The 25943-nt window shown below is 40.4% G+C and overlaps 1 protein-coding gene across 2 annotated transcripts in view; it reads left to right on the top strand.

Moving 5' to 3' along the window:
- The window catches only part of Spag16 (sperm associated antigen 16), a 912250-nt gene that overhangs the window by 861791 nt on the left and 24516 nt on the right, over nt 1-25943 (top strand). The window lies entirely within an intron of this gene.

Below are 25943 nucleotides of genomic sequence, written 5' to 3'. Positions count from 1 at the left end.
AGTAAAGGGTGGTGAATGAGATGATTCTTGCCAGACATCTTTAAAAGAAATGAGGGTTGATACCAGACCTAGCGAGAGGGAGACGGAGAGAGGAGAAATCGTGGGTAGGGCCACCTTTGTGACAGGCTGGAGACCCATGACAGGGTAGGCTCCTGGAAGGATATGGGGTGACTAGCTGAAACTCCTAGTGGCAGGAGACAAGAAAACTGAAGAGTCGGCCTCCTAGCTGGAAGGGACACCTAGTGGAGAGAGGGGAGTACCAACCCACCCACATAAACTTTACACAAAATTTGCCCTGCCTACAGGATATGCCCAGGCAAAGGTAGGTCAGAGAGAGTCCAGTCTATGCCCTGGCTCAGCCTTGGAACCACCCAATGGGAGAGAGCTAACCCATGACACTGTTGAAAATGCTCTACTATGCTTGAAGACAGGAGCCTAGTGTGGCTCTCCTCTGGGTGGCTCTACACAGCAGCTGATAAAAACAGATGCAAAGACCCATGACTAAACATTGGGGGGAGTGCAGGGCGCCTTGTGGAAGAGTGGGAGCAAGGATAAAAGGACTCATCAACTCAACGTTGGTCTTCCACAAGAAGACCAACAGAACCAACTAACCAGGGCTGGGGGTGAGGGGATGTAGAGACTAAAGCACCAACCAAAGACCATGGACAGACTGGGCCTAGGCCCCTTACGCAGATGTAACTGGGGTTCATATGGGTTCCCTAGTAAGGGATCTAGGGCTGGCTTCAACATAGACTCTGTTGCCTGATTTTTGATCACTTTCCTCTGGCGGGGCTACCTCGCCAGACCACAGAGGAAGACAATGCACTCAGTCCTGATGTGACCTGATATGCTGGGGGTTGGGGGAGCTCCCTTTCTCTGAAGAGTAAGGAAGTAGGGATAGGGGAATAGGAAGGGAGTGGGTTTGGGAGAAGAGGAGGGAGAGGGCTATGATCAGGATGTGAAATAGATAAATAAAAATTTAAAAATCACCACTGAAGCTGTGATAATTGTCATGTAGCAGATGTAGTTTCTGCCAAGCTTTTCTACTACTGAACTTTAATGTGGCTACTTTTGTAAATCATTATTATAACCAGATATATCCACAGCTTAACTTGTTAAATTATATATTATATAGCCACATAGAGTATGGATACTATATATTCTTTATGGCATACATATGTCATACATAAGATATATGTCCCACATATTGAATTAGTTACTTTTATGGATCCTATGACAAAATACCTGAAGGAGAAACATCTTAATGAAAGAAGAGCTTATTTTGGCTTACAGTTCCAGAAGCTGCAGTCAGCCTTGATTGGAAAGACCAGTCTCAGAAGCTTGCAGTATCTAGTCACATTACTTCCTCAGTCTGGAAACAGACAACAAATGCTGTGATTCACTCTCCTTTCCTTCTCTTTAGTTCAGAGCATCAATCCATGGGATGCCATGTCCGATGCACCACGTTCACGGTGCATCTCAGCTGTTGGCTTAAACTAACTTCCTGAAATTCCCAGTTGAGATTAACTTCTCTACCTATGAAATACAGAAATGAGAATTTCATCAACAAACTCAAGAGATATTGGGATATATGTCAAATTCAGACTTGTTCATTATGTCTTTTATGAGTTGAATATTTTGAGTCACCATCATACTTACCAAGCTGTGGTTAAAATACTGTTCCTCCAACAAGCTTCCAGCCATTGGAAGGAAACAATTGGAGCAGTGACAAGGGCTGGGTAAATGCTTAAAAAGAGAAGTCATGTGACTAAAAGCCAACTGCATACTTCTGCCAGCTGCTGTTAGACTACATGGAGTAGCTGAATAGCTCAATGTAATCAGAACAATCTTCATTAGTTGGTGTGAATGTTGCCCCTAAGCAGTTAGGCTGTGATGTCCCAAAGTCTATTGCGAGACACTCAGCTTCAAAGCTCTCAATCCCCAATCCTAATCCATCATTTCTTGCCTAGATCCATTCTCCAGCTGCTTTATTTTGGTCTGTGCTAGGAGGCAGTTTCTGTTCAGAATGAATTAAAGGATGGAAAAGTAATAGGCAGTGTTCCTGTTGGATTAGAATGGTGTGGAAATGAATTCAACCTCTGCCATCTTAGTGCCTTTGTACCAAAAAGGCTAAGAATCAGGCAGAAAGTATCACTTAAAAATAACTCCCACTACTTAAAAAAATTCATACAAATCATCACAAAGCAAGCAATCTACAGTTGGCCGTGGTTACATAACTCACTCTCTGAAAAACCCATGCTTATGTGATCTCCTGTGCATAATTGAAAGATATTTGTTTAATGTGAAGGATGGGAGTAGAAGATGGGAGTTTAGAAAAATAAAATAAAATTCTACATTATACTGAAACTCTAATTATCCTATAAGTAATGACCTTTTTTTGCAGATGATTTTCCTTGGGAAAAAAAACCAGCTAAAAACACCAACAGCCTTCTCTGATGTGTGACTGGAAGTAATAATTCCACAGGGAAGAGAGGGGAAGTTTCCCTTCACTCAAAGGTGCTCCATCCAGGAATTTAGATTGAACTCTATGGCACATAAATAGATATGTTGACTCTCAACATGCCTCACTATTACATAAACAAATGAGGTTGCTGTCACCTGTGAGTATCCCAGATTCCCTTCTAACATTCTTTTTCCCACAATCTTCTTCAGCCTGACTAATTACCTTCTATGTATAACTTGTTTCAACCAGTTGCAATTTTTCTTCAAGAAATCACATTACTGAGCAGTTATTCTAAATTTGTTATTCTATCAATTCTTGTGTCTTCCCATGATGCATGTCATTCTAAAAATCTGTATCCGTTTTCTACTAGTTCTCTGTCTATTGAAGTCCTCAGTGTCATAAATACATGGCAGAACACTTTTGTTTAGATGTGGCAGATAGAAAAATAATCTCTTTCAAGGGATGGAGAGAGCACCTCTCTCCTCTCTGCTGGGATTTTGAATATTTTCTTTTCTTCAAGCCGCTTGGTTAAACCTAGACTAAAGCATTCCCCAGCTATAAAGTGAAGCGTCTGCCTGGACTCACTATTGATCCCACTCTCATCAGCCATTGCTGTACCACCCTCCCCATCGTGGGAGCGCTGGCATTCTCCTTCACAGTTCTCCTCTTTTTTAATCACTACCACGCTGAGAGAACCACACTTGATTCATTAATTTTCACTGTGTCTTGTTCTTAGATCCCAACAACAAAATTAGAAAAGTAGTTCACAGGGCCACAACATAGGTCTTTATAATATATCAAACCCTTCATCAGTCTGAGAATTGAAATTCTGACATTCCCATCTCTGCTTATGTCTTGGTTTTCCAATTATCCATCACCCTTATTCTCCCTAGCCTGTTCTTCAGGAGCCTTCCCACAATTCCTCTGTACTTACACAGTTTATCTTCCCTTTGGGAATGACTTCTCAGCTTCTACAACAGCACCCCATGATCACTTATTTCAGGAGCTGTTTCTTATGCCCTCAGGCCAATCAAGTCATTTATCTCTGACACTATCTTGTCAGCCTCCAGCTGAGGACTAACCTTGAAGCCATCACAATGTGTAGATTGTATATAAAGAAAATGAAAAAGAAGACACTTGGAATTCTAGCTTGGGCCAGAGTCTTGTTCTTACAACCACTTGTTTCATGATGTTAAAAGTTTTACTTTTCTTATCTTTAAAATGAAGTTGTCATATTGTAGGTTGTTAATGAAGATTATGTGATGTACGCACACTGCCACAGAACACTCTAGAGCTGAAGATTCATCTTTCTCCTCCCCCTCCCTTCACTTAGGATCTGTGACTTCTCTGCTTTTCAGCTCATCTCAATATTGTTATTGGCTAGTTTGATTTTCATTCTACACAATATTTTTTTCTTTTTTTTCAAGTCTTATATTTGGTCCTGATTCTCAACAAGCTGAAAGAGTTCTTATCTTTTTATACTCAAGATTATATAAACCATATAGCAGCAAATTCCCACAGTTTCCTTTCTAAACTTATCTAAATATAATAGTCTCTTAAGTTTCAATGTCCCCAGTGAATATGCAAATGGTACTGAACAGTATTATCCATATATTTCTTATACATAAATTCCTGTGGTAAAAAAAATTATGAATTATGTTCAATTAGAGATTAAAAAATAACTTAATAGATGGAGTAATTATAACAATACTGTCATAAAAATTATATATATATATATATATATATATGTGGTCTCTTGCTGTTGCAGTATAAATTCCCTGATGAAATAATGATGCAGCAGGTACATGATAAGATGCAAGAAAAATAACATGGGCATCACGAGATAGTGTTAAGTCACTATTTACTTTCTTAAACTATACGTAGTGACTTACCACTATGTAAACACAAACATAGCATCAACAGTAAACCTGATAACTGAAAGGTGTACTAAGTTACTATCAGGTGAAGAGCTAATATGTATAGACATACTGGACCACACAACCAATCATGTTCTAGGTGAGACAGTGTGATGCTACAAGATTTCCCTCTTCACCTCCACACAGTGCAAAACTTAACACTTCTGAATGATCTATTTCTGAAATTCTTTATTGTTTTGAGATTGTACCTACATTTTATGTATGAGTATTTGTCGGAATGTATATCTGTATGCAACATATCTGCAGTGCCCGTGGAAGCCAGAAGAGGGCGATGGATCCCCTGGCGTTTGAGTTACAGATGGTTGTGAGCCACCATGTGGGTGCAGAGAATTGAACCAGGTCCTCTGAGAAAGTATTTAGTGCTCTAACCACTGGGAAATCTTCCCAGGCCTTGATATTCTCTATTGAATGGTGTTGACGTTACCTACAGGTATTTCAAAAGTAAAAATAAAAACATAGCTAAGAGTTATGAGATGGGGTGTGCTGGAAGGGCTACATTTGCCAGGCTCCTTTTCTTAGCCCTCTTTCTTTATCAGTAATGTTATCTTTCACCTCTCCAGTGATGACAGACTATCAGTAATTTCTTCACTAGTTATCAGTAATCTCTCCTCTTTAGAACATTTCCCCCTTTATTTAGTAATTTTAAACTGAATTGTGCATTCCTATTCTCAATATTACAGTTCTTTATCAAAATTAAAGATTAAAATCTTCCATACATATTTCCCAAATGAACTAATATCATATATAGATGCAATACAAATATGCTCATTTTTCTCTAAGGTTGCCCTTAGAAAAAGAAATCACATCACAAAGACCTTGATGCCTAGAGTCCAGTCTCCACCATATGTATAATTTTAATTGTCATACTTCATATTACAAGACCACAATTCTTACTGAACTATTATTCCATTTTATTGAGATATGACTAACAAAATTACATATAATTATAGTATGTGATATGATGGCTGATATAAATTTATAGCTAAATGCTGTCCACAGTCAAGATATCATAGTTATCACATCTATCATCTCAGCTAGCTACCATTTCATTTGTTTTGTTTTATGGTAAGTACATTCAGAATCTACTTTGGACAAGTTTTAAGTACACAAAATAATATAGTTACTGTCACTAAGCTCTCACTTATGCATGAACTCTTAGAAATCCCAACACAGAGAAGCACAGGAGAACAGAAGCTACCAGGAGCTGGAGAGTCAGGGAAATGGGGAGACACTGGCCAAAGAGTATTAAGTTTTCTGTTGTGAGATGTGATGGTCTTTATTTAAGGGCTCAGTTTTCAAGGAAAATCAAACACATTATCTTCTGAAAGTAATAATAGGAAACTGTTGAGGGATGAACAAAAGAACTCAGACTCAGACCTCAAGCGTGTCTTCTCTTCCAGGTGGAAACTTGACAAACCTCTCTGTAACTCAATGTTTCATTTCTGACCTTGTGGTCTTATCTGCTATCAAGATTCAGGTTCCCTTTAGAGCTCTGTAGAATCCTCTTCTGTAGCATTCATCATCAAGTTCACAGGCTATAGTATACTATTGTAATAGTAACACATTATGTCTGACCGAGGCCCCCAAACTACAGGATTACAGGATGCTCCTCAGCGGGGCTCTTCAGAGGAACTTGGTCATTCCTATGTAGTAATAGCCACAATGCTTAATGACACACCTGTTGCTTACTGAAAGCTGTGCTGTGTAAGAAAGGTGCACTAGTATAAGTCAACAATGTAAAACTTAACATGTGTCTTTAGTGTATAGCTTATTATCAGAACCTCCTGACTTCTCTTAATATGAGATGTATCTTTGTCTCACAGGTCTTTCCTATGCATTTCATTTGTGTCAGTTAGTAGACACACACATGAATCAGATATAAGTGATTTTCCACACAGTGGAAATTTGAGAATCACATTAAAGACCTTAATTCTATACTGGTTAAATTGTTTTTCTATAATATGAATAGTGTGAGAAGCATAGAGGTTTATCTATTTACTCTCCATGCAACAAATCAGACGAAGGGTGCTCTCAGCTCTCCTTTGAGTACTGTGACAGCTTCACAATTCAGAAAGCCCAGACCTCCTTTTCTAAAACCAACAGAAAAGTTAAACTGCTTGTAATCATGAATGTAACAAATGCTTGAAGTTAAAAGTGAAAAACAAGTAATTTTTCTGTTTAATGAGACTTGAAATGGTCCTCTGAGAATTGTTAAAAAGAAAAAGTGCCACCTTTGTGGTAAGGATTCTGAGGTGGGAGTCAAGGTCAGCACGAAAGTACTTTCTCTGTGATATTTATCTATCTATCTGTGTTATTTATCCACACATTCAGAGAGAATCAGGTAGATTTCAGAGACTTGGTCCAGGAAGATTGCAGTCTATGGCAGAAGAATTTGTTATGCTGTCTATAGTATCTTCTGTATCAAAACTCTTAGTTAAAAGGCAAGCAGAGGTAGGTGAATCAGTGTGAGTTTTAGGCCAGCCTGGTTTACAAAGCAAGTTCCAGAACAGCCAGGGTAAGAACTTAAAGAAAAAAAATCTATCTATCTATCTATCTATCTATCTATCTATCCATCCATCTAGCTAGCTATCATCTATCCATCTAACATCTATGAATCTAAAACATATCTAACACACACACACACACACACACACCACAATGTATAGTAGAAACTTCCACTCCTTTTCTGTTACCACTGTCCACTGTCCTCTCCAAATATACACCATCAAATTCATTCACTTTTGCTGTTATTTTAAAGATGAGAAACAAAACTTTCATGGAAACTGAAATATTAAAATAATATGCACTAGCAAATAGTGGTCTGCACCAGTGCTATGGACTGACGAAGCAGTATTCAAGTGGGAAGGCTAGTCACAGTGAGCGTTCAGGGTAACTATGGATGAGAAAACTGGAAGTAACATCAAAGAGCCTAGTAAACATATATATGTTCATCTTTAGAAAATCCTAGTGAACAAGAAAAATCACAGAATCAGCTATCCTGGGTCCATAGGGGCTCAAAGAGACTAAACCGCCAACCAGGGAGCTTGTGTTGGACTGTCCTAGTTATCTCTTCATCTATGTAACAGTTGTGTAGCTTGGTCTTCATGTGGGACTCTTAACAGTGGGAGCAGGGGATATCTCTGACTCTGTTGTCTGCTTTGGGGACCCTTTCCTGCTACTGGGCTGCCTTGTCTAGCCTCAATAAGAGAAGATGCACCTAGCCTTACTACAACTTGATATGCCAAGGCTGGCTGATATCCATGGGAGGCCTCCCCTTTTCTGAATAGAAAGAGAGGAAGAGTGGATTGGGGTCTGGGAGAAGGTTGTGAGAGGAGAGCAGGGAGGGTGAACTGTGGCAAGTGTGGAAATTTAATTAATTAATTTAAAAAAAGTAAAAGAAAATCCTGGTGATCTTAAATTAATCAGCACTGTCTTAATATATAAAAATTATTTCAGAAAAAAATTATCATAAAAAACATACAATTAAAGAATTTGCACAATTTTATTTACTTTTATAATACCTTTAAAATGTTACTTTCTCGCTGTATGCAGTTGTCACATTACAGAATTTGAACTGCCAAGGGGAGCATGTACAGATTCATCTTAAATGAGAAGGCTCCTCATGCTGATATGAGACTCATGACATTTCTGCATAAAGGCAAAGCAGTTGATTTTGTTGAGAGCTGACATGCACCAGAATCTAAAATGATATGCAGAAGTTTTAGCTGATCCTCTGATTGTAATATCACTTTACAGTTAATGTTAAACATTCTGTAATATTTCTCTTCTGTGAAGATCTCATGTGGAATGTCTTATTATGTATGCATACATATTAGGTAGGAGGAATGGTCATTTACAGGAGGGAAAATTTTCTCTCTCAAGATAAATAGAAAAATCCAGTGTCAGTGCCTTCTTATGCAACAAACTATAATGTTGATTATTAGTATTTTCATTTGAAAAGCAGTTTTGATATGTTTTCTTGAAATAACTTGGGATTTGGGTGTTTGTAGCTTCACGTGTTTTATTCTGTTTCTTCTGTTATATTGCATTGGGCTGTGTGTCTCTTTGGCATCAGTAATGCGGTGTAATTTGTAATGATCCGCTATCTAAGACTATAATAAAATGTTCTTTATGTTAAAAAAATGTTACTTTCTCATAGCTAACAGGCATTATGAAGGTGATAGAGACATACAAGAATGTGTGCCACAAAGAAATACGGGATTTCCTTTCCTTTCCATGGTACTATTGATCACAGCAGATGTGACTCCAGAGCAGCGAAGCTGATTACAACCACACATTATCTACTTCTAAATCAGGTCTTCCTCTCAGAACAATAGAAAATCAAGTGTATTCATTTAGATCCAACCTAACAAATTATCTATTAACTTCGAGGAGAGAAATATCTAAGATTGCTATAAGGGCATGACCTGGAAGGCTCAATGATTAATTATCATTAATCTGACAAGGAACAGAGAAATCACTCCCCACTAAAATAATAGTACTTATATGCTTATTCTAAGGTTCTAGTAAAGTTCTCATTCAATGAGTCAGAGAGAGACAGAGAAAGAGAGAAAGACAGAGACAGAGACTTTACTGATAGGAGTGCAGAACTGGAAGGGGAGAGAGTCTTTCTTGAAGGGTAGGCAGAGAGAAAGTGGGCAATTTACCACTTTTCCTTCACATTTAAAAAAAATTTCTTGCCAATGATGAATGAAAATAAATGGATGTCAGATTTTACTTTCTCATCACAGTGGTTTCATTAATCATCATTATAATCAAAAGATTACGAAATTGTTCCTTCATTTATCAGCATTCCTTTGAGCATCTACTGTGCTAAACTAAACCATGTTCCAGGGGGGTTGAGGCAAGTTAAACAGACATGGTTTTGCCCTTAAGCTTGACAGTCAAGTAGGAGGCAAAAAATGTACAATTAGAATATTTGGGGTTAAATGTGGAAAGAACACCAGAAGAAGGGGGAGCTGGAAATGAGGCACAGATGTAGAGTAACGACAGGTTAGCAAAGGAGCTACATTGTCCCTTCAGTTAAAGAATTTGTCTTTTATCTCCTGGACAATTATACATACTACTTTAAGACTAATTATGTTAAATTCATTTCCAGAACTGTCATATGCCAGGAAGAAAGTCTGGAAATAAACCTAAAGATCTGTAGCACGATTTTCTTCATGTCAAATTCTCAAATTAAGCAAACATATCCAAAACCTTTTTGTCAGAGTCTGATCAGTACCATGAAATGAAACTGATTGTTCATTGACCAAGATGGGAAATCTGAGGCACCATCAGCATCTGAACTTGAACTTCTGTGCGTACATAACAGAATTAAAAACTATGTCCATACTGAAGGCCCTTTCCAGCTAACTGCTGTAGCACCCATTTGCTGGCAAACTTGCTCTTTTATATATTTCACGGCATAATCTCTTTTATCAGATGAATTGGTGCCAAGCAGAGCACCAAGAACTAAATTTCTCAAAATGTACAAAATGCTGGAGAGGCAGCCTGCACCTGCAGCCCCAGGAGCAAATGTGTTGAATAATCAGGGATCCCAAACAGCCGCACTAGGGTAATTTACTCAGCTAATCATTATATGAAATAGAACATTTGATTTCCGCACCAAAGTTTCACTGAAGTAGCTGCATCCCTCATTCAATTAAATCAGACACCACAAACAAAATCATCTCACTTGACGGGTAATTCTTAGTGTACACTCAATAAATCTCCATGCCATACTCAGAGCGGGCATTTCATTTCTCATTTTTGTGCACATAGGAGATATGCTGCCTTCCTGAATCCTCAACTAACTCCTGAATGGCGTCTGAGTCCTAGGCTTGCTGTTGAAAGATTCACTTTACTGTAGGTCTGCGTGTTTCAATATACTCTGAAGAAAAGTACAGTGCTGGTGTGCAGGAATGTCACAGAGCCTTTGAGTGCACATGTGAGAACACAGAACCGCCTTCTCATCTTTATTCAGCAATAAAATTAGTGTTCAGCTTCTGTAGCTAAAGATGATGGGGTACACAAGGCCTGGCTTGCTTCCTTCTCTAGCTCTTACTGGCCTTCCCCAGCCTTAACTAATATTGAAATGGAACTAGAGTTTGAATAGTTTTCTAGTGTAGATTCTAAAAACGGGCTTGGGTTTCTAAGGAAACATAAAGAAATGTTGGGGGAAAAAAAGGTAAAAAGTCTCTGTAACAGGCTATGATGGCCTTTAACGGACTTGTTACAGGATAGTTGTCAAATGCTAGCTTATAAAATGGAGACAAGAGTTTTCTTTCTGAATTGGTTTGTTTTTCGTTACTTTGGCCTTTACATTTTCTTTTTATTTGCAGACACTAGAGAAAAAGCTTTGTGTGACGTGCTTTGACCAAGTAAAAAGGGCTCATTCCTCTTAGTAACCAAAATGTTTTGTTAGTACAGTGTCTAGTATCTCAGATTGTATAAGTTTTGGGCGAATAACTGACTGAATGTTAGCTCAGGTAATATGCAGTGCTTGTTGGCAACAGGTACAAAGGCTCTGGCTTGGGAACATACCCATGTGACAATGGTCAACAAATGCAGACCACAGAATAACAGTCTTCCTAAAGAACCCTCCCACTAATCCTCAGATATGAGAATGCATCACCTCACAAAGCCAATGGAATTTGACAGGTATGTCTACAGTAGGGCACTTGAGATGAGGGATTGTCTCGATTATCTTTGTGTTCTCAGTGTAACCACAAAAGGTCCTGAAAAGAAGGAAGCAAGAGAATCTGAGAACGTGGAGAATATGTGATGAGAGAAATAGACAAAGGAGTTATACAGGACCATAAACTAAGGCAGGCAAACAGCCTATGTTGCTGGTGTTGGCCTTCCTGGTACTAGATGGAAGGGTATCAGAAACTCTGAGGGCTAGGAAGGTATTCCAGCTCTGAGGTAGGACAGTGTCCCCAAGGCTATCCTGAGCCATGGGAGCTCAAAAGCCATATAGCTCTGAGGTGAGACAGTGTCCCAAGGGTATCCAGAGACACGAGCTCAGGAACCACACAGAGGAGGCCTCCTCCGCAGAGATGCTGCAGCTCCCAGAAGAGGGTTACCCCAATCCCTGATGAGCTGAAGAGCTTAGGAGCCTGAGCTCTGCAACTTCTCCAGCTGATACAGCTCCCAAGGGAGGGTTGGCCCAACCTCTGATGAGCTGAGGGGTTTAGGAACCTAAGCTCTGCTCCTTCTTCACTTCTTCTTTCTTCTATTCTTCTTCCAATAAGAGAATCACAGCAGGCAGTAAATCTCTTAAAAGAAATTTATTGGAGGGACAAACTCAGGAAAAGAGGGACAAATCTAGGAGTGGCTGCCTCTGCTCCCAGGAGATGGCAGCAGGGAACTGGGCAGACACCACCTTTCTATAAGCTTTCTTACAGGGCAGAGCTTTCCAGGACAGGGATTTCCAGAATGAGGATTGGTGAGATTTTAAGTCCTGAGCTTGGAGAGCTCAGAGATTGGTGGACTTTCCTATTCAGGCGCTGATTGGTTTCTCTACTCAGGGATTGGTGGGTTTTTAGTGGGAAGCTTAAGGATTGGTCAGTTCTCCTGTTCAGGGATTGGTAGGTTTTGTCCAAACTTTCCACCGCAAATTAGCATAATCTGGGATAAGTTCTACTGAAGGGTTGGAGATGACAGTTACAAAGGTCTAGGGAAGGAGCCAGGGTGCTAGAGCTTTTTCAGACCGGGGTCTAGCCACTTTTCTGCCTCAAAAGGTTATAAAGTTGACAAAAGTATACAAGCTTTACTAACTTAGAAAGAGTCCATGGCAGGGAAATTTTTCCCTGCAGAATAAATAGCCATCAGAGACTGAAGAGGTACTGTCTTTGTGGACAGCTCTTGTGAAGGCATAAGATGAAGCAGGAAGGCTGTTGTCATCATCGATATCTCCCATGCACCAGAAGGCATTCTGAAAGAGGGAGGAAAGGCGTTGGCTCCCATCATAACAGTATGCAGTCAGGAAAATTCACCATGGACAGCTCCTGCTGAGGCTTTGACAGAAGCTGCCATTTTGATTCCTCCTGTTTTCACAACCCCAGGGCAGGAAGGAGAAGGTGGCAGCCCTGAGGTGGAAAGGAGGGGTTGGCAGTGCACCTCTTAAGAGTTTACTGGCCCACACCATTCAAGGTCTAGACACAGCACTTGGGGGTTGGGGGACTGCTCTGATTGTTTGCTAGTGGCAATGGAGTGCCATGGCTTGGGTGTGGGTAGCTGGCTACTATCTCCTCAGAGGCAGCTGCTTTTGTTGCTGCTGCCTCGATGAAGGGCTACTTGGGGAAGCTTCACAAAGCGTGAAAATGCATTCTCCTCCAGACTTCTGGCTCTTCTGATCTCCAGGGATGTGACAGAGCAAATTTTTGTTTGAAGGCCCTACTTTGACAGTGATGTGTTAAAGCATGATAGTAAATAAAAATGACAGGTAAATTAAATGTTAGGAATATACAATTTGGCTTCAGGTAGCTGGAAACTTAATTGGTTAAATGTAAAGTGGCAAGAAAGTGCACTGAATTACTAGGACCTAAGATATGGGTAGAGCTTTTTCACTGGCTCAATGATGTCATCCCTGATAGCCCTTAATTTCTCTCTACATTTCTATTTTGCATTTCTGATCTATTGACTTCTTTCTAAAACCTATTCCCTTATTAATGTAAGAAGGCTATCAGGAAGACCTGGAGTTGAATTATTTCTGGTTCACACTGAGCAAGCGAGAGCTCAGCTTCTCATTATCTACCTTGACAGACTGATCCAGGCCCATCCTAGGACCCTCCCCTGAAGACTGCCTGTGATAGGGGCAGATTCCTGCACAAATCTAAGAGGATGCATGCCAGATAGAACACTAGCAATACTTGTCCTGTGATTAGGAGGATGACACTCTGCCCTTAGTCTCAGGTCTAAGAAGCACACTAGCTTTTCCATGGCAAGGTTTCCCAGTGCTCTGTAAGGACAGTTGTATAATAAAAGGAGCAGGAGCAGTTAATATAATCTCACAACTCACTCTGCCAGGCCTTGGCAATTAGTCTGGTCTTTTCTCCACCTGGGGAATGGCAGCCTGCCCAGCACCTTGGCTCAGCAGACTACCATCTGGCACACCTGCTACAGGTCGCTGAACTCTGGATTAGATTGACAGCAGATAGCCTCATGTGAATCGCCCCATGATGCAGCATATTTCCTTTGGAAACAGATAGCTGTCTATTCTGTCTATGCATCACTACCCTTGTCTTTTATTTAAATCTGCTTTCTAATATGTGTTTTACAAGTTTCTGATATGATAGTTCTAAGGAAAGTCTGATCCTCCCTACTCAGTAGCAGAGCAAAGTAATATAGAGAGAAAAAAATGCACAGAAAATGGACAGTGATGGGATATTTATAAGTCTGGAGTATACTGCATACTCTGTACAATATTTCATTTATTCTCCAATGCTCAGTGCATTCTTTTCTACCATTTCACAGAAGAGAATACTTAGATGCTAAGCCAGGCTTCTAAATATGAGAGCTTTAGGCTGTCTGCTTCCCTAGTGCCTGTTTTTCCTTGGCACTCGTAGAGACTATCTGAATGGTTGAGTATCTAGATAGGGTTGACCTTCCAGGATGGCCCTTTCTGTGATTTCAGATTTATTCCAAGCAATGTAGAATATGACCCACCAAATAATAGAAATCTGAAAAGAATCAAGTTTGCCCACAATATCTGCTTGAGGTAGATATCGTATATGGCCTCTCAAGACTAACATCAGAAGAAAGGTGCAATGCATCTACTACCCTAATGACCCATTTAGGTCATTTTTTTCTTCAAATCAGTTGAAAGATAATGGATAATGTGTTTTGCGAGAATGGTGTGCCTCCTGCTATGGTCCCAATCATTTGCAGAAGATGAACTTTAAAGAAAAAGAATTACACAGTTATTCTGAATCTTCAGAGAATGAGCACACAGTTTGCCCCAGTCCATATATAGATTAGGGTAGCCTGGGCACTGCAAAAACACAGCTCCACCTTTAATGAAAGTAGATAGACTGGATACAGGTTTTAAGAGGACAAACCCTACATTTTATGAATAGCGCATTCAAGTACAGTGGCTGACCCACAGAAAAATATTTTTTTGTTGGATGATGAAATAAACTAATGAAAAAACTGATGACTTTTTAAGTCTACGTGTTGCCCACAGAAAAGAAGGTAAGGACAGAGCAAGGCAATAAGATGGTTGTGAAAGGTACTAGATTGAAACTACATTCAGCATCAATCGTGGGCCACTTCAGTGACCTGAGACAAAGAAGAGTAAACCTACAGTAGTGACCTTTGACTCAGTGTGCATTTTAGTGCTGGTGTTTATAGAGGCTTTCTTACCCAATAACCATCACATGAATTTTGCAAAATGTTAGTGTTTGAAAAGCATTTCCAGTTGCTGGCAATCTACAGAAAATGTCTGCAACAATTTTCAGAATCATTTCTATTGAACTACTGAAATTGTATTTTATGTAGCCCTGTGTGATTGCCTCTGCTTTATTGTTCAGGAACTGTTAATAATGAGTAAGGGCTTTAATATGCAGAAAACTAGCAACCAAATGAGACTTGAAATTCTTTTTATTTTTTTTTAATGAAAACTAGAAAAGACCCTGTTAGAGTTAATTTCCAGAGATAATTTACTAGCATATACTTTGTTTAGTTTACTTCTAATTTAGAGATGAGCCAGCATTTAAAGATGAGCAAACAAGATGGCTCACAAGGAATTCAACAAGCATCTTCTCACAGAGGTTGAGAGTCGAGATCACAGAACAGAAATGACAAATGCCATGGCCTATGTCAGGCAATGACTGTGATTTGAACACGGTCACTCCTGTTCGCATCACTAGTTCCCGCGGATGTTTTCCATGACATGAATCCATTTATTGCTCCGCTCCCACATTAATGTAATTGGTTCTTGCTCTCTGGAGGAGGATTTATTAAGGCAATTTCAGTAAATAAGAGAAAAGAGGTCTCTCGGCTTGCCACAGAATCCACTGAGTGTGGGTAATTTCTCCACTTGGCCTCCAGATCCTACAAGCAGTCTTTGAAGCACACGTAAAAACCTTCTTTCCACTTTGCATGAAAAGGCAGGACGATGACCATTCTGCTGAATAAAAATAGTTCTAGGTAGCAGTGTTTTAGAAAGAGTTCCACCAAGTGTGTTTTTAGGCTATTTTGCATGTAGTGTGTGCCTATGTATGCATATCTCCCTGCAGTCGCCTGTTCTAACACATGTGGAGATCTGAGACAAACTTTCTGCAGTAGCCTTGGTTGTAGAAAGCCTGTTTGGGGTAATATTTTCCTCTGTCACTCCCCACATTATCTCTGGGACAGGGTCTCTCACTGAACTTAGGGCTCACAGTTACTAGGCGATCTGGGCAAAGGGCCCTGGAAAGTCTCCACCCCCCTCTGCAGCACTTTCAGGCTTGCAGAGCCACACCGAGCTTCTTATGTAGAGGCTGGAGATCTGAACTCAAGTCTTCAAGCTTGCATAGAAGTACTTTCCTCACTGAGCCATCTCCCTAGCTCCAATGTGTTTTAAAGCACACTAAAGACATTTTCAGAAAATTACTCAAATGAATAGACAGAGCACATACATTTTAAAAATAGTTCTAAATTCTCAGTTGCTATTAAGAATATAAATGCTAAATCAAAATTCCCAACACTTTCCACATCAAACCAGATCCTTCATAACTTAGCAAAACCACGAGGTAGTTTTCTTTTAGTACAGTGATTCCAACTATGAAAGAGCAACTATGCTCTCCATGTGGGCAAATCCTTCTTGCAGAAGAGTGTGAGACACGAGGAGGCATAATTCCCACAGGCAGTTGCCTTTCTTCTGCCAACGTCTTTCAGTTTGAGTAAAATATTTTCAGAGTGCCCAAGACATTTCATTATTCCAGAAGATAGATGGAACATTCTATTTGCAGCATATTGGGCACCCTCTGAAATGGAATGCAGAAATCAGAAGCATCTAGAAAACTGTCCTTGTGTTCACAGCTTTCAACTCTGAGTGCAGATGGAGTCGATGAAGGAGGGCAGCATAGGATGTCCAGATGAGGGCAGCATCAAAACCTATGTCACCTCCGGGAGGTGACTAAAGGATGGCCCTGGGGAACCCAAGTCAAGTGATAGATTCATTGCTTATCCAAGCTAACCCACACAGAGCAAAATGGACACAATCTCTTGGGTGTCGCACAAACATAACAAGGGCTGGGTTACCATTTATTCCTGGTAAGGACCAATAACCCTAAGTCTGTATTGCTTAACCCACCACTTTGCTTTGAAAGCCAGGGTTTGCCTTGTATCTTCAGAGGAACATTAATTCTAATCTGACTTGGGTTTCTTCCTTGGGCAAAAGGTTAAGTGATCCATAAATTTATTTCCCTGAAGATTTGGAAAAAAGAAAAGCAAATATCACAGTGATTTGTTAGCCAAGATCTGAAGCAACAGAATCATCGGATATCCGCCCTCTAGGCAGAGTCAGAGCCGTGTGGTGAATAGAAAATAATTAAAATATTTACAGCTCGCCCTCATGAATGATGTCAACGACCAGAAAGATCAAATCCACCAAGAAATCTGATTAATAAGGAATGGCTCTAACCCGCTTCATGTTTGACTAAGAAGTAAATTCCATTACAAATGGCAAAGATAGCTTGCCATTTGTAAAATAGCTTGCAAAATAGCTTTTTGTTAACAGAAGTTCGCTGTGTGGAAATGTTCAGTATCTCTAAACTGAAATATGTGTGTTCCAAAGCAGAATCCTCATTTTTTCACCACCTAGCCTTAAATTCTGTGGGGCCATGTCCAGTGGCTCAGCATTTGTGTAATAAGCACCTTTGGGACTGTTCCCGGAGGCAGCAGGGTTCGTGGCTGCAGGTAATTGCTCTGAGATGGAAACACTCTTGTAAAGGAGGGTGTGCTCGAACAGACAATAGATGTGGAGAGATCCTTGGAGATGCCACCATCCTCTCCCAGCCACAGTGGCTTGGTTGCTGAGAAACCTTCGAGCATGCGCTCGTTGAAACACTCCATATCAAATCCCAGCCTCCCGATTGCTCGATATGCAGCCATAACCTAGGATTTTGCTCAGGAAAGTTGTGGACACAGGTGCCCTATAGAACACCCTGGAACAGACAAGGCCTGGGAGACTGGCTGGTGGGGGTTCTCCATCTCTTGCTGTTATTAATGCATTTCACAAAGGAGCACCAAGCACCATCCAAACCAGTACTGGCTATGCCAACTCCCACAGCTGTGAAGCTGCTCATACTGAAACCTGTGCCCTATCTCGTCAGGGTGTCTCAGAGGTGTAATTACAGTCAATCAGAAAACTCACTGAGTGCAACACATTGTGTTTCTTCCTGGGTCTAAAGAGGAACAAACAAAATAATATGCCAGCCTTCACTTAACTGTGGTCTACTGGAGAAGACAGGCATTATGCAAGATTGTCACAAATAATTATCTAAGCAATTATAGGTTGCATTGTACTGGAGAAGGGTTTCAGAAACTGTTGTGGGTCAGATCTGAAATCTCCTGTAATATCCATTTGTTAACTTCTTGGTCCCCAGCTGATGGTGCTATAGGGATATTGAAAGGCTCAGGGGGGCAATTTCTTCCATCAATGGCTTAATCTATTGATAGGATCCTGAGTTTAATAGGACTTTAAAGATGAGGCATGGTTAGCCGAAGTAAGTCCCCAGTGACTTACACATTAAAGCGTGTATCTTGACTCTTACAGCTTGCTGTCTTCCTCTCTGCTTCCTATCGAAATGAAATGAGTTCCATTTGCTCTACCTAGCAGTCTCTGTCACAATGCTCTGCCCACCAATGGCCCAGAAGCAATGGAGTCAGCAAACCCCAGCCTGAAACCTCTGATACTATTAGCAAAAGTAAAGCTTTCCTGCAGCTGGTGATGGAAAACATGCATGGACAGCATGGAAGAATGTCATAAGGGCACATAGGCATAGTCTGAGAGATCAAAGGGGGTGTCCCCAAGGAGAAACATTTAGAGTAGACCATGAAGAAAAGTGTTTCTTGGGAGAAATACCAGCCAGAGAGAATGCAGCTTGACAAGCCTGGCAGTGGAGGAGCTATCCCTCATGTTACAGCAGACATCATTTTCACCAGAGCAGGGTTACCGGTATGCATCTCATGTCACTGGGACTGTTGACGGTTGGTGTTCCCTTGCGGAAGGAAAGGGTTTGGTTCAACTCATCCTTGGACGTATACCTAAGATCTCAGCTCCTCCCTCCTGTACCTCCCATAATCCTGTGTATGATTCTGTTCTGACTGCAAGTGTTCTCATAGTCTCAGGAGACATCACAGTATACAGACTGTGCAATGGTAACTGAAATGGGTCTGCATCTATTCAGCTATGGCAAAACTGTCATCCATGCTGGGGTGAGCCTTTCAAAGATATGGCTGCCTTGGGTCACCTACATTCCAGTTTAGTAACTCCAGACCCATACTCCAGAAGTGAGCCCAGGAAACTCATTGATTCCCCCAGGTAGGGCTTCAGTGGAATCCTACTTTGGCTTGTCCTTGGTACTCTATAAGAAGGGTAGATCTTTGTTTGTATCTCTCCAGGGAAAAAGGTCCCCTACAACAAATGGGGCCCACTGGCATAAAGAATAAATGGAGATTATATAAAATCTCCATTTAAAAATCTCCATGTATGATAGGAGTCTACTGAGCACATCTGAAAGACTCTAACTAGCAGTGTTTTCAAAGCAGATACAAAGAATCATGACCAAACCTTCGGCAGAGTACAGGGAATCATATGAAAGAAGGGGAGTTAGTATGATGGGGAAAGGATAGGAGCTCCACAAGGACCAAATATATCTGGGCACAGGGTCTTTTCTGGGACTGACATTCAACCAAGGACCATGTATGGATATAACCTAGAAGCTCTGCTCATATGTAGCCTGTGGTAGCTCAGTAACTAATTGGTTTCCCATAGTGAAGGGAACAAGGACTATTTCTAACAGGAGTTCAATGGCTGGCTCTTTGACCTCCCCACCCCCCAAGGGAGGAGCAGTCCTGTTAGGCCACAGAGGAGGGCTTTGCAGCCATTTATCTGATCCTGATAAAACAGGATCAGATGAATGGGGAGGAGGTCTCCCCCTATCAGTGGGCTTGGAAAAAGGCATGGTGAAGATGAGGGAGGGAAGGTGGGATTGGGAGGGAATGAGGGAGCGGGACACAGCTGGGATACAGAGTTAATAAAATGTAACTGATAAGAAAAAAAAATAAAATTAAAGAAAAAAAAAGAAAATAGTATTCAATAAAAAAAAAATCTCCATGTAAAAAAAGGTAGGCAGAAAATATTCAAACATATGAAGGGACAGGTTTCTTAAAAATGTTCCAAAGACTATATATATCAATGTTTAGATAAAAGAAGGCCCTGAAAGACACAAATAGAACCCATTATTACAATTCATGCCTGGGCAAACTGTCCATCAGTTTTCTTGATTAAACAACCCTTTGTATCAGCCTGTTATCACTGAGGTATTACCTGTGCCCTCAGGTGAAGTATACATATTTAAGATAGGTCATTATCATTACTCCGAATCTGAGCTTCTCACTTGCTTCAGACCAACTCAGACATTTCCATTAAAACTCAGTCTCTGCTCCTTCACAGATGTAACCAACCAAAGATTCAGACAAGTCAAACGACATAGACTTGACCTGGGCTACATAAGATATTATTTGAGTCATGAGTCTCTGTGACTTGCTGTTCACAAAGGCATACTGTCTATCATCTGGACGGCAGTTGGTGTACATCTTCGCTTACGGCTTTCATTTACATATAGAATGCTCCTTTGCTACTCAAATAGTGTTGGAACTTGCTGTCACTAGTTTCTCCAAAGGCGGTCTTGTAACACATCAGGTTACAGAGATAAACAGGACAACTAATAGTAGTATACTCTCCTCACTATACCTCTGTCTCCAGTGTGATCTTTTTCTTAAGAAAGCACACAAGGCTTCAGCATCTCATGTCTCACACAAAGGAGGATGTTTTGAGCAGTGTTCCACAGACAAGGAGTGTCTGCTTTCCCCCTCCCTAGCCTACTTATACAAGAACGTCTTCAGTATCTTGGATGCCCTCCTAAGAAACACTGCATTCTTCTCCAAGCAGAAGGTATGTACGTATGCGCCAGTGGCAGAACCTGTCTTCTAGGCAGGAAAACTTTTCCATTTCCTCAGCTTATGCAATAGGTCGTCCAACGTGCCATCTGCTTATCCAACTCTTGAAGCATATGGCTCTTTCCTCCATCAGCAACTCAGAAGATTATCCACAGAAGTCATGCTAAGAGAGAGTAACTTGAGCCCCCACAAACAAGTCCCTTTTTTGGCAACTTTTACCGTGGGTCAGCTTGTAATTAAAAGTCCTCCTCCCTAGAAACATTTGCAGATTTCCCATCACTGAGTTTTATTCTGTTTATGCTTTAAACAATGACAGCAAGAGACAAACTGTGGAGATCCATGGTTTGCTATCAAACAGAACTGAAACTTGCTGTTCTTTGCTATGGCAGTAGGAGTCATTGGATATTTTGTTTTCGTCATGTGCCAGACCTTGTCTCGGGAATTTCATTGTTCTGGACACATAGAACACTCCAACACTGGGCCACCTGGGCTCCAATACACTGACAATATGTTCTTGTGAGAGTTATTTATGCTTCCATGCCTAACTTGTAAGCCAGACAGAAGATAACAGCAGATTCCATGTTTGAGATTACTGTGTGATTCCATAATGTTATGTAGAGAACCATGATCAGCACACACTTAACATCATGTGAAGATTATTTATTAGTCTCTCATTTATGACACGGGAAGTCTTCATTTGATGTGTGGAGAGACTCGGCCACAGAGAGCCTCAGTTGCTATCACTAAGGTGTTCTGACCTTAGGATTCATTATCTCAACTGTGTGTTTTTACACAAGATTCAAGAGTGAATTATTTATTTTTGGACTTATTTCTCTAATTAAAATCATTTGTCAGAAAGCAGATTCAAACCAGAAGTTTAACAATGAAGTCAACATCTTAAATCTGTTGAAGGCCTTGCATTCCCTTTTGTCCTCATCTCTATTTTCTTCTAATAATAATTTGTAACAATCACCTCATAAAATAACCCCAAAAGCAATAAACATTGCCTGTCCTTCAAGAAGAACATTTTCCACTATAGAGAAGAAAAAGTCAGCTAGCTATGGAAAACAGTTTTCCAAAGGAAAATTCTGATGTGACAGTGACCCCTGAAAAATGAAAATAAAGGTGCTGCATATAAATATGAATCCTAGAGAGAGCTGCTTTTTATGAGGTTCCTGATCTCTTCTCACCCCCTCTAGTCGTAAAGTGCCATGCTCTAAAGCTAATTGACTTAGCTTCCACAAACAAGTCAAACTACCTCACAAATCTATATATATTCTGTGTACCATTTTCTTTTTAGCAAAAACTATTTTCTTTAATTTTTCTCTTTAACTACAACTCCTTTAATTACTTTTGAAAAATAGCTTATACATCACATCCTATGTGATGTCAGGCATTGTCTGACACTCCAGGCATTTAATAATCTCTTCCTTTGTTCTTTCATGATGTCATGTATACAACACCCCAGAAACTTTATCAATTCATTTGTTCGTTCTTTTTAATAGATTTTCGTTGATTTTATTCTTTCTGATTCTGCATTAAACTAGGATTGCCATGTATGTATTGTTTTCACTCCTAAAAATGTTTTACCCACCAGGAACCCAAAAGAAAACAGATTTGTTCTTTCTGGTTGAAGGAAGGAGTTAACTAAATAACAGTGCTCTGTACCTTTTACTTTTTAAGCAAAGATGCCAGTAGTACAGTTTTCACCTTCTCTTTCTGTCAGACTTCAAATACCTTTGGCTGCTTTAAAAACCATCAAACCCACCCTTAGAATCAGCAATTTGCTGCCATTCAGTAAATGTGCACACCTACATTCAGTGTTTCAGGGTGTGAAGGTCTTAACTTCTTCAAGTCGTAAAGGGGTGTTGTTTAAAATGCCATTATCTTCATACACAATTTTTTCTTGTTATGATTCACATCAGTGGGAATGCTAGAACAAAATGAATGCATGTGTTCAAGATCTGCCTACCTAGAACATGGAAATATATCCAGATCTGTACAAACCTAAGGCCTAAAATATCATCATCCTTAAAAGTAGGGATAAAATCATTGATATAAGATTGTTAGGGTCTTTGTTTCTCAGGTCCGTGATGGTACCTACAAAAAGATGGAGCCTAAGTTTCATAGTTGACTGATTTTATGGGAAAACTTCCCAAGTCTGATATTTATTGTTAAAAAGAAAAGACTTAAATTATATATGTGTGTGTGTGTGTGTGTGTGAGTGAGTGTGTGTGTGTGTGTGTGTGTGTGTGTGTGTATGTATGTATGTATAAAGGCTGCCTAGACTAGAAAGTGCAATCAAACCTACTTCAGCAAATTATCAAGACCCTGTCTCAAAAATGAAAAGAAGAGCATAAAGGGATATTTTGGGGAGCAGAGGAATCACTAAATGTGAGAAGTCCTAAGCATGTGTGTGTGTGTGTGTGTGTGTGTGTGTGTGTGTGTGTGTGTGTTGTAGACATGAGCCAGGCATGTCATGGACTCCAGTGCATTAGACCCATGCAAAATTGCAGAGCCTTTCCTCCTGGTCTGAGTGTGAATGTTGATATTGTGTGCAGAAAATCTCCACTGTAGCTCCCCACCCCCTTATACTTACGACCAGAAGACTGTTTTCCTACAGAGGCTGCTCCTGAGACTAGCTAAACACTTTCTAAGCTGTGTGCACTAAAGACTCCCCACCCTTTTCATCTGTAAGCCTAAGCCCTGTATCCTCATTTATCAATATGTAATAATCCCACCTCTTTTTGTAACTGTATAGAATATATATACATGATTAGCTTCCAGGGTAGGCCTATTTGTTTATGCTACTTTATTTGGTTCTATACCTGTACCTCTTTTCCAACGCTTATCTCTTCCCAGACCCCTACACCAGGTGGGAGAGACAGAAGATTAGTAGGGAGAGGGGATTTTGATATCTCTTTTATTACTCCCTGCTAATCAGGGACATAAAGTTCCTTGGGGCAAGTCCAACCTTTGTCTTCAGGATATCTCCGACTTCTTCTGTCAAACCACAACAGCAACTAGTAACATCAGTGGGGAGCAGCAGGAAGGAGGCTCAGGGGGAAAGTAGTAACTTCCTCCTCTTCCTCCTCCTCCTCCTCCTCCTCCTCCTCTACCTCCTCCTCCTCCTCCTCCTCCCCTCCTCCTCCTCCTCCTCTTCCCCTCCTCCTCCTCCTCCTCCGTCTTCTTCTTCTTCTCCTTCTCCTTCTTCTACTCCTTCTTCGCAGAGTCCCTATCCCTCTCTGGCCTCTGGCATTTATACGGTCTCAGGAGTTCCCAGAATTAAATTATCTTCAGTGGCACAAATCATGCCCCTATTAGAGCACAAGACATGTAATAGTTAGCTGATATGAAGTTAGCTGATTGCTTCAGTTAGCAATCTGAAGCAGCCTTATATCCCACATGTGGGATTAAAACAAAAACATTGTCACATAACATAACTGGGTTTTTAAAGAAACCAAAACTCTCACTACAATTCCAGGATGCATCAGCTCCTCCATAAAAGTAAGCTCACTGATTGATTCAATGGCAGCTTTTCTGTATATACGACCACATGGATCCATGTGTCTGTCATTTTTCCATTCCCTTGCCAGCCTTTAGGGTTCTGAGATGTGAACTTTGCATATCACTACAGGAAAACAGCTCACTGGCCTAGTATATGTTAGTTGGATTCAATGTTCAGGGCAGAAAGAGAAGAAAGACAAAAGAAAGAGAGGGAGAGAAAGAAAGAAAGAAAGAAAGAAAGAAAGGAAGGAAGGAAGGAAGGAAGGAAGGAAGGAAGGAAGAGAGAAAGAAAGAAAGAGGAGGGAGGAAAGGAGGGAGAGAGAAAGAAGGAAAGCATTAGATATAATCTCGATATTTTCTTTTAAATTGGGGCGAGAAAGATGATTCAGCAGTAAGCTCTTGTTACTCTTCTGGAGGACCCATGTGACAGTTCACAACTCTCTGTTACTCCAGGTCCAGGTAATCCAACCACATCTTCTGGCCTCTAGGGCTGCCAGGCACACGTATGGTGCTTAGACATACATGCAGGCAAAACACTCAGGCACATAAAAATAAATAAATCTTAAACCAATTTTTAAAACATAAAGCTCCATCTATTGTGTATATGTTTTTCTCTAAACAAATGAAGTAGCTGGCTGATGGAAACCAAATTATGACACCAGTGCCATCAAATAACAGGTCAACCAGGGGTAATATAAGATATATGCATATGTACAGTCACTGTTGTTATTTTAGATGTTTTTCTCCATGTTCAGGGCAACAATGTGTTACTTTACAATTTCAAATACTGAAAAAAAAATTAATAGCTTTGAGTGAGAAACATCAGTGTGACCAGATTCAAAGAAGTAGTTCTCTGCTAAGTACACACATCCCCAAGGTGACTGTGTCTACAACACATGTACTGGTTTTAGAAGTCCGTTATGTTTGCTACAAAATTAGGCACATTCTTTTCTGAGAACAGTGCCTGTATTAATAGGCTGCTCCCCAGGCCTCTCATAAACACATGCCTTCACAGAAGGAGATAAGAGGAGAAAGCATAAAGGCTTAGTGACCTACCAATGGGGTGCCAGAAAACCGTCTCTGGTAAATAAAAGACTGCCGAGTATATCACACTGAAATTACTTAAATCAATCACTTTTTGAAACCAAGGGGAACATTCCTCTGTAGATAAGACAAACTTAAGATGAATATAGAGGCATATATAACCCACAAGAGTAGAATATAATCAAGACAAGTCAAGCCAGGAATATATACTTCCACGGGGTAGCCATTCACTGTGGGAAAAGAAAATACATGTTTCCAGACAGCTTATAATAAAGGAAAATTAAGGTACAGTCATACCAGAAAAAAAAAAAAAGAAAACCATAATGCTTTTCAAATTAGCTACTTCTCCCACAAGTTATGCCATCTGACCTGGGTGGTCCATTTATGCCAATTTCTTCACTTCCCAGCAGGAGACTATGGTTCCAAAAGTCAAGGTTTCACAGCAGTCCAGAGGCCAATGATTACACCGCATGCGGTGGTCTTCTCGCCTTGCTCTGAACATGAAAGTAGCTTCCTCTCCTAGGTGTTCTGACAGGCAGGTATTAAAGAACAGCATGTGTCAGGAGACGTAGGAAATCACCTGGCATTTCTGACAGGTTTTATGGTGGAATGTTTGTACTGTCAAGGCAGTGGGTATGACAAACTAGAGAGATGACAGTAATAGGAGTGTTTCGGTAAGAGAGCAAGCTGAATAGAGACGCCACTGCTGACAATTATGTGTTTCTTTTAAAAGGGGAACATCTGCTTGTGTTATCCCTGTGTGTGGGGGGGGGTACTATGTTTTAAGCATTTTTTTCTAAATCTTGCTTTTTTTGTTA

The sequence above is a fragment of the Psammomys obesus genome, unplaced genomic scaffold (assembly GCF_907164565.1).
Source record: "Psammomys obesus unplaced genomic scaffold, mPsaObe1.curated_primary_1811, whole genome shotgun sequence".
Classification (NCBI taxonomy): Eukaryota; Metazoa; Chordata; class Mammalia; order Rodentia; family Muridae; genus Psammomys; species Psammomys obesus.
Note: the sequence above shows the minus strand (reverse complement) of the source record. Positions and strands in the feature narration are given on the sequence as shown.